Raw genomic sequence first — 12,696 nt, 5'->3', positions numbered from 1 at the left:
TATGTTACCATACATGTGTTAGTATTGTCTTTATGTATCGTATATATTTTGTATTGTAATTATAAATATGCTTGATATTTTATTGAATAAAATATTATTATTAATATTATTATTATAGACCTTTTTGGCCGGACATTGAAAAGGGGAGCGGCGCATGGTCCCTTATGCATTTCCTATCATGATTTTCTTGATAGAGGGTTACTGCTCACAAGGAAGCTATTAAATCAAGAGTTCCAAATGGTGAAGTTGAAATCATCCCTTCGTAAATTTTACGGACGCCATCACGAGTTGGTTGACCGTTATGGAATAACCATTTCACAAATGATATCGGATATGTTCCTCACGTCGTAACTACAATCCCCTTCCCTTTCATGAATTTGACCTACCGAATTAGACTATTTACCGGATTTGTAATCACATAAGCAACACGACGGGTGCCGCATGTGGAGCAGGATCTGCTTACCCTTCCGGAGCACCTGAGATCACCCCTAGTTTTTGGTGGGGTTCGTGTTGTTTATTCTTTAGTTTTCTATGTTGTGTCATGTGTACTATTGTTTTTCTGTTTGTCTTTTTCATTTTTAGCCATGGCGTTGTCAGTTTGTTTTAGATTTATGAGTTTGACTGTCCCTTTGGTATCTTTCGTCCCTCTTTTATGGACTCCGATTATCATTGATTCTTCATTTTTATTTTATTTTGGGTACTTTAATTTGTTTGTAAGGTGTTGTTATTGCAGTTTTCTTATTATGCACGGTGCAAATTTTAACGCATATTATCCAATTGTTTTATCTATGAGGTAAATACATGACAGAGACATGCTGATTGGTCTTCGTTCGGCTGTATGATATACAAACACATACCGAGTTTATATGATATTCATCAGAAGAATAGTAGTTCAACATTTCCATTTCGCTGCGTTGTAGACCCATTGGTGGCCTTCGGCTGTTGTCTTCTCTTTGGTTGGGTTGTTGTCTCTCCCTATTTCCATTCTCAATTTTATGATGTAGTGAAACCGATAAGGTCAGAAGTACCTGTTTCTGTACGTTCAAGCTTCTGGTGAACTAGTGCGCTCTAAATTGCAATTACAGGAATGTAAATATTTTCAGCAGAAACCAGCATAAAGTATAATTTCGACATCAAATGACAGCCACTTTATTTGAACTTAATACAAAGTTGTAAATAATAATAATATTACAAAAAAATGTATCTCAATTTGATTTTTGAATCTCAAATTGTCCACATAATGATGTTATAGCACACTTGTTATCTTTACATATAGGTCTATTTATACAAATATATGATTTAAAGATATGTCACCTTTAAAAGCTTATAAAATGTAAGTCCAAAAATCATGACAACGAAGTTGTTAACAAGACTTCTGGCACCATTTGCTGCAAAAAAAAAATGTTGTATTATTATAATTATAACTCAAGCTAAAAAAGAAAATGATAAACAGACAAACAACCGTACACAAAACACAAGTTAGGAAAACAAAAGACTGAGTAACACGAACAACATAAAAAAATTAGGGTGATCCTAGATGCTTATAAAGGATACGCGGATTCTAAAACGTTTGATTGCTCTTGAAATATACAATTAGTTGTCAAAAGACAAACTCGTAAGTTAAAAAATTGAAAAAAAGCATCATGTCAAAACATTGCTAAAATTGAATAGCCATAATCGAGTAATACAATTGAGAATGGAAATTGGGGATGTGTCAAAAAGACAACAATCCGACAAAAGAGTAGGAAACAGCCGAAGGCCAACATTTGTTCTGTAACACAGCGAGAAAATCCCACACCCGGAGACGGGCTTCAACTGGACCCTAAATAAAATGTATACTAGTTCAATGAAAGTGGACGTCAAAGTAACGTTGAAACATATAAATGAACTAAAATTAAAAAAGACACAAAAGACAAACACATGCTAGAGGCTTCTGACTTAGGACAGGGCGCAAAATGCAACGGGATTAAATATGTTTTGTGAGATATCAACCTTCCCCCTGATTTTCTTCTTTTTTTCAAGAAATAAATTCTACAGTGAAAATCAAAATAACAAATCCTCTTTATTTTAGGTGGTAATACAAAAATTACTTTATATCTGACGGATGGTAACTCGAGCGCTGACAGTGCAATCCAGCAGAGCGATTCAGCGACCGATTCGTAATACACTCACGTCATTTGGAGCACGTCCTCTTTATTTATATAATACGTACATTCGGTTGAAGACAAGTCATTGAGAGCAAGAAATGTTGACATACTTACCAGTTTCACATCCATACTGAGAAGTTTCATGTTGAAAACGTGGGAGTATTTGGCTTATGGTAGAATTGTTAGGATCCAAGTTGCAGTCAGTGACAATTTTCTTCAAACAATGCAATAAGATATGAGCAGCCCTGTACAAAAAAAATACAAAAGCACTTCATGCAATATCGATGAACCTGTATATCGTTTGCATATTTATAAATTACCGATTGTATCGCTATTTTACGAATGTTTCCTTTAATCATACTGACTGATGATTTCCTTTTACAGTACAGTAATGATATGAATAATTATCGCTAGAAAATAAGGGCGAACGTGCCCGTTGTCAATGAAATTAACATCGTCATTATAGGTAAAATAGTTTTTAACTGATTAACATTGGTCATCTCAACTCGATTGCTTTTCTCACTTTCGTCCAACCGGATCAAGCGTGAAAACCAATCTCGTTGAGATGATAAACGATAATCTATAAAAATCATTTACGTTAAAGAACATTTTCCAGATTGTCAGCCGTTAAACAAAATCCATTAAAGGAATGACTGTTAAAATGTTGCATTTAATTATTAAGAGGAATACGTCTATTAACGACAGGACGGTGTTTGAAGATAAAAAAAAATGATAGTGCAATTACATTATTTTACAATGATATACAATAGATAAAAAATAAAACTTGTATTATTACTAATATCTGACCTGCATTTTTTGTTCTTGTCTCCTTCAACCGCTGCTTCTTGTAACGTGTTGGTAAGGTTTGTACTACAGGACTCTATTTGTCGAGAAGTACAATCGTCGGCGCCAGCTTCTAAATAATGAAATATTAGAAAGAAATAAAAAGCTTTACTTGAAAAAGTTACCGGGAATAATTAACTAAAAAGTGGTATCAAAAAGGTAAAATAGCGCGTTGTATATTTCATGCATCCGAATTGCGTTTCTGGATTTACCTTCATCAAGAACGCTTGAAGCCGAATATTTGAAATCTAAGGATATGTAAGAACGGTTGAAGAGACATATATATATAACTAAAATGGACATAATCTAATAGCCAAATATTTATTAGGCCAACTTTGTTTAAAGGAGTTGGAACCTTAGTTTCGTTATAATTTCAACATGTATAAACAGACAGTTTTAGAAATGTTTATTATATATTTTGTTAGTACCGACATACTGAATGCTGAGCTGATGATATCCTCGGTACTTATACTTCACCAGCAGATGTTTCTACACAGTAACGCTATAAGCTAAGATTAATAAAAAAACAAATCTGTACACATGTTTTACATATGTTTGAACATTCTCTTTCTCATACAATGTTTTGGTGAAGTTAAATAATAGTAGTTTGTACACATGTTGTGAATTGGAAATATAAATGATATGGAAAATAGCATTGTGAGCTCTCTCAAGCCTATGTTAGTTGTAGGATTTTATATATATGTGATGTCTTAGCAGTGGCAGATCCAGAATTTTTGATCATTTGTTTATAAGTAGGGGGCAACTGACTGCCTAAGAGGGCACCGCTCCGGTCATGCTTCAGTGGTTCCCTATATAATCAACCAAATTTTTACCTGGCCCCCACTCTAAATCCACTTTTTCTAAGACCAGTTGAATAATCAGCTTTGGTCAATTATGCATTGAAAAAGAAGGTGTTTGACTTTTTCTAGTTTAAAAATTAAGTGCTAAGAAACTATTTTCACAGAAGTTAATAGTCCCCCTTTTAAATGAAAAGTATAATGAAAATTGCATTGTAAGCAATCTCAATACTATTGTTCATCTTCATGTTTGTTTTTATAATGTTTTTATCAAACTCAAAGGTTACGTGTAGTTTGGCAAGCCAAAGTCATGGATGAGTTCAATAAATGTTGCAGATTAGCCTTTTTTGCAGGAGTTAAGCTGCTTTAGAAAACTGCATTTGTTTCTTTTTTCAAGTATATTAACTTGTTGATTTTGCGCATTTTTTTTCATTATATATTTGCCTTTCGTGAACTTTTAACTTTCAATTACATTCCGTTCTTGTGAAATTCAGCATCCTAATATAAATATCACAAATGTTTAAAAATGCTATTAGTCTTTTTACTTAATCACCTTTTTCATGTTTACAGATGAAATTATCACATGGAAATGTCTTGGGCAAATTAAAAAGGAGAAGTAACTGTGTCAGAAAGCCGTTCCAGTCATTTGTAGCAACAGTACTGTGATGAATTGAACTTTAATATACATTGAATCAAAATATAGAATTTACCAAACTTTTGTCAGATGATACTCTCATGCTTCTATTGGAGGACATCCATGATGAGAAGTAAAGGAAAAGACAATAATTGACAGCATATCAAATATCACAATGCATATTTAGTCAGTTAACACATTAATTCATCTACATACTTTACAGCATTTCATTTTAACCATGTGTGAATTTTGTCTATTCAAGCTTAACAAAAGGCTTTGAAATTAAAACATTAAATATTTTAGGCAGACATGTTTTTGTAATTTTCATTTATTAATTTTCTCAAGTTATAACATTCTTCAGTGGCGGATCCAGCCAAAAGCACATTTTTCAAAGGGGTTTCCTAACCAAGGATTAAGGAGGGGTTCCAATCATGTCTTTCATTTTTAAATTGTACATTTCCACTACAAAAAAAAAAAAAAATTAGCCAAAGATAAAAAAAATCAGTCATAAAAAATTATCATTGTGAAACTCATGTAAAATATATGTAAAACATGTATTTTACATGAGTTTGTATTAACATATGTTTAACACATGTGAAATAATTCATGCGTTTTATAACGTATATTTAATATATGTTTTTGCACGCCTATTGTAAAAAACAAGCGTTAAACGCACAAAAAACATACGTTTTACACACGTTTTCTTTACCATACGTAAAACATGCGTCGCATTTTTTGCTGTGTAGTTTCTGTACCAGGTGAAGATCAAGCCAAGTAAAAAACCAAAAATTAAACAAATTGGATATTAGTAATGACATAATTGTGAATTACGTGAACCAACATAGGGACACTGGAAAAGAAAAAAAATAGCAGTGCTATATGCTTCCGTAAAGTCCCCATTCTATTTCAAATAATATAAATGAAAAGAAACGAAAACAATGTCTTACCTTGTCTGAATATAATAAAAAAAATACAACACAGGCAATCGCAGTTACTGCAGAAAGGCAGGAATTTTGTGTGTTTTTTGGTCTGTAAAACTTAACACACATTTATAAAATATTAACTATAGCAGTGCAAAAAAAAACTGGGGATAATCCAAACGAAAGCCTTGAAAATATCACAGATTTTTATAAAAATAATATCATTAAATGTTGAAAATAAACAGTTTGAGGTCTAACACATGAAAGATTTACAGATATAAAAAACAAATATACTGAGCCAAAAAAGTTTTGCAAATTTATTATAAATTTTATTTTATTACAAGCCTTTAACAACATATGATTTTAATAATATTAAAAAAATATAATTATGACAAGTCACAAGAAACATGTATGTTTATCACTCGCATTCACTAGAAAATTCTTTGTATGGATCGTGAAATTTGGCATTAGATATAGTTTTATTCAAATTGCATATCTCGTCCATGATCCACGTGCACGTCTGAGCCGAAACACGCACTCAAGTAGCTGTCCTAACTTTTCGCACTCCTCTAGTGTCCGGAATAATTTGTCACATCTTTACGTTAAACGAAGGTTGCGCTCCTCGCGTGGCGTCAGGTTTTTTGGGTCTACAGATCTCGGATTATCCTGTGCAGTTCCAGTTTGTCTTTATCTGTTTATAGTCTCCAAACTGTTGACCTATACATATTAAATCCCAATAACTCTCTGGCGGTCATTTCGGAGAGGCCTGGTTGACGCCCACCAAATTTTTTTTAAACGTTTTTGTGTTTTTATCAAGAAGGTAAAACATCGATTACTCGGGCAAAGCTTAAATGGCACAAACTCAATCTCATGAAAAATTGCGACTGTTTGAAATTACAGGTAGACATAAAGATTACATCAATGATGTTTAAGTATTTTTTTTGAATTTGCAGAAACGAAAATAGAAATAAAAAAGTGTTGCTAAACTTGTTTTGCTCAGTATATTATGGAACAATAAATTAAGCTATGATTTTGTAAAATTGGATTTGGTTTATTGTTGCAATTCAGTGTTTCTTTTGTTTCGTTGTTTTTCTATTATATTTGATGTGTTTACCTCAACTTTTAGTTTGTAACCCGGATTTGTTTTCTGTCAATCTATTTATGACTTTCGAACAGCGGTATACTACTGTTGCCTTTATTCAGCAACCATTAGAAAACATATGAATTATCACTATGAGTCATTTTGATTTAGATAAATATACAGCCGTTTCACTTCACTAAAATTCTGAAAATGTGATAATGCTATTTTAAAGAATTGTTACACTAATTCAAAACACAATTATGTAGAGAAGACATTGCATCTGCTTTCTTTTATCTTCAGAAACAAAAATAGTAAGGTTTGACTTTTAAAATGACAGATTTGTCAAAGAAACCGCTATTTGCAGTTAATAACGAAAAGTTTGACCGCATTTATTTCTAAAATTACCACACAAAGGTATATCTTTTATTATATGTTTGAATTGCCTTGTGTGCAAACTTTCGTCAAAAAAGCTAGGTATGAAACATAAACCGTGCGATCATAACTGTATCGTATGTTCTTTTTTAAGCAGTAATTTTTTAAACTATCAATCAAGAAATTCAATTTTAACCAGTAAAATAATTGTCCTTAATCACACAAACCAAACACATTCATTTATTAGTACAACACATCAGAAAATGGAAATGTTTAAACTAATGATGTTTGAAAGGAACAAGTTTAGTTGGCATTAAAATAAATAGAATATGAAAACACAGATCTAATGACAAACAAATGTATTTTACCTTGTATAATCATAATAATGAACGCTAAACAAATACTAAGAGTAATGTCGGAAAGTCTGTGCATTCTCGTGATTTTCTTCTATACCAAAAAATCCAAAAAATCATAAAATTGAATATAAATATCTAAAACGCATGCTATCAAATATTTATATAATATCAATATCTGTCATGATACATATAATATTAATGATAATTAAATTTAATTACATGACAAAAACGCCAGTTTGAATAAAATAAAATTAGCATACGCTATTGAATTCAAGGAAATAAACCGTGGCATTAATCAAAACGAAACGAAATGTTGAAGCCCCAATGGCTTATTCAGTTCTTCTGGTGAAATTTTTTTCATGAAATTTTGTATAAAGGTATGATTTATAATTTTTTCATGAAATTTTGTATAAAGGTATGATTCATAATTTTTTCATGAAATTTTGTATAAAGGTATGATTCATAATTTTTTTCATGAAATTTTGTATAAAGGTATGATTTCATGATTTTGTTGTGTCGTTTGTACATATTTGTCTGTTAGTCTTTTTTTACTTTTTTGGCCATGGCGTTGTCGTTTTTTTTTGGACCTATAAGTAAGAATGTCCCGCTGGTATCTTTCGCCCCTCTTTTGGAAACATATTAAAATGATGAAAAAGATTGAGGGTCACCGACTTCGTTTTCAAGAGCAACCACAGTTTGTGTTTTTCCCGAATATGTACATTATTTATAAAAATAATATGGTGTGGTATGACTGCTAATGAGACAACTCTCCACCGTAGACTAAATGACATAGAAATTAACAACTATAGGTCACCATAATACCTTTAACAATAAGCATAACCCAAACCACATAGTCAGCTATACAAAGGCCATGTAGTCATGCATTAAGCATGTCAGGTCTGATATGAAATCCTGCATAGCTAATATAAGAAATTGAACTATTCAAGTCAGAAAGTATCGCTTTGAAAACGTTGAAAGAAAAAGAGGATTTTGTAATAAAACCCGCCTACAAAGGAGGCGATGTGGTTATAATAAATAAAACAGATTATATAAAAGAGGGGAATCGTAAATTGCCAAACAATTACCACGTACAGACCCAACACAAATTACCATTCAAAAGATCAACGCTACCCTTCAAGAGGTGTACAACCAAAGCATATCGATAATGACACCTTTGACTACCTTTGACCGCAAGAGAACGAGGAAAAGGCTGGAAGATTCTATATGTTGCCTAAAGTAAACAAAACTGGCCATCCAGGTCGAAGTATTCTTTCAGTAAATAGTCAACCAACTGAAAATATATTCGAATTTCTAAATCATAACTTAAGACCTCATGTTAAAGAACTACCATCTTACATTCAGGATACGACTGATTACTTATAGAAAATGGAAAGCCTTTATCCTTGACCAAACTTTACTATACTCGATTCTTTATTTACAAGCATACCACAAGTCAAAGAAAGAGCATCGTGTAAAGAGATATGAAACACTCGTAATTACAAATATCTTCCAGCTGAATGCCTTGTTACCCTACTAAACCTAGTGCTGGTGAACAACAACTTCTCTTTCAATAACAAACACTCTTTCCAGATAGAAGGCACTAGTATGAACCCAATGGTCATGTCATATGCCAACATATTTATGGGCAAACTTCAAAAACGTCCCTTGGCCAGTGCTCTATGCCACCCATTATCATAGTTTCGATTTATTGATGATATTGATTTTATATGGACAGATTCACAAGACCATCTGAATGAATATCTAGACCACTGTTACTCTTTCCACCAATCAATTAGATTTCATCAGCTCCTTTACAGAACAAAGTTATACCATCTACTCAAATTCCAACTGTAAAATTTATGAGAACTCAATCTATGTATTGACATGTAATATCTGTAGCATTCAATATGTGGGAGAAACAATGGACAAATTTAATATTCGGCTAAATAACCATCATTGTTGGTACCAAATAAACAAAACTGTCCTATCACAAGAGAACGTTGCTCAAAGAAACTTATTTTTGAAGTGTTACTTTCCAAATAATAGAAGTCAACACTGAATGAGACATCAAGATGATAAGGAGAAGAGAAAACTTTTAGATCCTCCAGCTCCACACTTAAGAACCTGACGGGCTTAATAAAAAAGAAGAGAAATGATACAAGAAAGACAAAGAATAATTTAGTATAAAACATCGTCCTTTTTATCCTGTAATATTGGAATGGACGTTGCATACTTAAACCGTTTTCTTTGTATTTTAAACTACAATCTTCAAATCCGTCCAAATTATGAATTATCTATAAGGCAGCAAAATTCATGTAAAATGAGCTGCAAAATTTTCTTATCTACAACCGATTTCATCCGGATAGATGCATGCTCGATAAAACTAGTTTTTCTAGGGAAATATTGCGTTGATTTTTTATCGCATTGTAAATATTTTTAGCATTTTGATATTTACATACTAAATAGTGTGTTAAAATTAAATTGTTAGGCAGTTTATAAATATGTTATTCTTCGAAACTTCCAGACGTTCGCCACATTCCACCGTTCACGCACTCTACCTCTTCGCCACTATAGTGTTGACGGACGAACTAATATATACATACTATAATACGTTCCGATTAAGATGGGTGTTTACTTACTATTGCATCTTATTAGTGGATTCAATATTATTGAACATTTAAAATCAAAACATTGTGAAATGATTAGCAGAATGAAGTATTCAATACTAAAATGTTACATGTATTTGGCCTATTTTAAAATACTTTATTGGTTATTTCAAAATATCTCATGAATTTTAAATAAATGAGAGAGTTAAAGGTGCATTGGCTGTCAAATTCATGTTCGCCGATTTGACTAAAATTCTTATATTATTTGATTCATAACATAATAAAAAGTATATTCAAATTATCAAAAAAAAAGTCCAAAACTATTTACAAGTCATGGGCTCGATAATAAGTATAATCCTTTTTCGTGTATTTTAGTCTACGCCATTTAATTAACCATCGAGTTGACTTTCGTAGACTGTCGATGGTCACATAAGCAATATAAACATGAATTAAGCTACAAATAAAAAGCAAACTCGTGCAATTGGATTTATCTGTTAAATTTCATAGTGGGGTTTAAAAATATGTTTTCGTCAATTTTTTTTTAAAGAATGAGTTATTGTGGATCGAATCAATCAATCATTGACAAATGTTTTTTTCTTTGTTTCACTTTCAATGTTGACATTTTTTTTCCTTTTAATATGATTTTAATTGAAACAAATGCATCTTTTTTTGTTTCAAACGATTTTTGAAATGAAAAGGTAAAAATAAAATTGACCTTCATTAGAAAGTTGAAGCCTGTAGACCGAAATTACCAAGACCATTTTTATTGGCCTATACTTGTAAACGCTCAATTATGAAAATCACATAAGCTTTAGTCAAATTAAAATGTACACACGTAAAATATTTAAACATTTGTAGTTGTACGTGTACATGGTGTAGTGTCAGGGTCATAGGTAAGACTGTATTTTATATTCTCACTGTTGTTTATTCGCGGCGCACAAACCCAGTTTTCCTGACAATAATTGTTTATGCGTACATCATATTTGAAACCGTGAATAAGTAAAATAAAGGTTTTCCTCTAAGACTACCGCTTTTTGCCGAATCACAATTAAGTTGTATCATCTTATTTGCAAAAACATAAGGCTGTTATGTCTTCAAAATATGAAGTCGCTTTTTTGTTCTTTTGTTCTTGCGTTGAAGCATGTATATATCTATAGATTACTAATAAACCCAACAGTATAGTCACTATGAATTAAAACTATTCATACCGGAAATGTTTGATTTTAATTTCTTAGTAATCTATATATATTTCTATACACAAGAACATTTATTATAGTGATCTTTATATATTAAAAATGAAGCATTCAACACAAAGAAAATTTTAAAATGATAATATATAATATTACCATGAAATATGTTTTTTGATTAATTTCATCCTATACAAAACATTAGAAAGAAAAGATAATAAATTCTTTAAAAAAATTATTAAGATCAATCCATATCTGCAAATTTTCTAATATATCAAAATGTATTACTAGTACCTGACTGTATGATTTAAATAATGATATCGATTAACAAGACTACAATCCTTCTTAATCTTTATAAAATTTTTCGCTTCGTTAATTTGCTAGGTACGTGTTGTCAATTACGTTCCACGTTTTAAAGTTATTCGGTATTCGGTTACAAAAGGAACTAGGAGTGTTGATCAAGGAACAAATAAGAGAGGGAAGACACATGAACGGAGGACTACAAATACAAAATACTTACTTTATTAAAGATTTTGGTAGATAATGCAATGGTGAATAACTCCGTCCAGTTAGAATTTTTTCGCTAGAGTTGCAGTAACGAATTTAAGCTGTATAGAGTCATTTATAAGGTGTCAGACATATTAATTAGCTATCTAGATCAAACCAATTTCAGTGTTTCTGTTGTTTCGTTGTTTTCCTCTTATAGTTGATGTGTTTACCTCAGTTTTAATTTGTAACCCGAATTTGTTTTCTCTCAATCGATTTATGACATTCGAACAGCTATATACTACTGTTGCCTTTATTTGAATGATGCATGGTTATGAACTGTGACTGGAAGCTACGATTTAAGACCAAAAAATGAAATAAGATTCGTTTTGCTACAAGTGTTAGATGGGCTCTGCTTCTTGGGCTAATAACAGGGAATAAATGACAACATTAAAAGTGAACGAGATGCTCCACAGGGCGCAGCTTTATACGACCGTAGAGGTCGAACCCTGAACGGTTTTGGCAAGTGTGGACACAACATTCAAGCTAAATACAGCTCTGAATTTGGATTGCGTTTAAATAGTTGACACAGCATAGGTTTCTGACACAGAATTAATGTGAACTAATGAACTTAAAATTATTTTGTTTTGCTTTTCAGCAATTCACTATGCTGTTGAATATTAATCTTCTCCACAAAAATCTTCTCAAAAAAATAATGGAATTAATTTTCTTTTTAATTTCTGAAATCTGAAATGAGAGAAATTGCCCTCCTTCCCCAATTTATTTCACCTCCCCCTTTCCCTTATTCCGAAAATGATCTCAATTCAAATTTCTAATGGAGTTTGCAACAATAACAACAACAACAAAACTTTATTTTAAGAGGGTTACACAGTTAGCTATATAACTAATCTTCCCTGAGGCCCTCATCATGAAACTTCAAACAGAATGCAAACATATACATTGCAAACATTAGTATAAAAAGTCAAGTACGATAATAATGTTCAATACAACTTGATAAAATGTGATGAAAAAATAAACATGATGACATAATCAGTTTTTAATATTATTAATACAGCTAGGTTGATTTCAATAAATGATCTGTTATTTTGTATTTGAAAGAATTAACATTTGTAATATTTCTTAACGGTATTGGCAAATTATTCCACAAGAATGGTCCAGAATACATAAACGATTTTTTGAACAATTCTGTTTTTGGTTTAGGGAGTATGAGGTTTCCTTGAACAGCATTTCTCAAGGGGTATGGATT

The 12,696-nt window shown here is 31.6% G+C and overlaps 1 long non-coding RNA gene across 5 annotated transcripts; it reads right to left on the bottom strand.

The window, feature by feature from the left end:
- Nucleotides 1-1,133: 1,133 nt before the first annotated feature.
- Nucleotides 1,134-11,257, bottom strand: LOC143082129 (uncharacterized). 5 transcript variants are annotated; one of them, XR_012980289.1, is made up of 4 exons: nucleotides 11,238-11,257; nucleotides 2,955-3,063; nucleotides 2,262-2,392; nucleotides 1,134-1,388 (listed from the first exon to the last, which is right to left on the bottom strand). It is a non-coding gene; the product is annotated as an uncharacterized LOC143082129 (long non-coding RNA). The 5 variants fall into 5 exon arrangements; XR_012980292.1 differs by lacking the exon at nucleotides 11,238-11,257 and adding an exon at nucleotides 11,103-11,121; XR_012980291.1 differs by lacking the exon at nucleotides 11,238-11,257 and adding an exon at nucleotides 10,085-10,103.
- Nucleotides 11,258-12,696: the final 1,439 nt, after the last annotated feature.

Source organism: Mytilus galloprovincialis, chromosome 7 (genome assembly GCF_965363235.1).
Source record: "Mytilus galloprovincialis chromosome 7, xbMytGall1.hap1.1, whole genome shotgun sequence".
NCBI classification, from domain to species: domain Eukaryota; kingdom Metazoa; phylum Mollusca; class Bivalvia; order Mytilida; family Mytilidae; genus Mytilus; species Mytilus galloprovincialis.
Note: the sequence above shows the minus strand (reverse complement) of the source record. Positions and strands in the feature narration are given on the sequence as shown.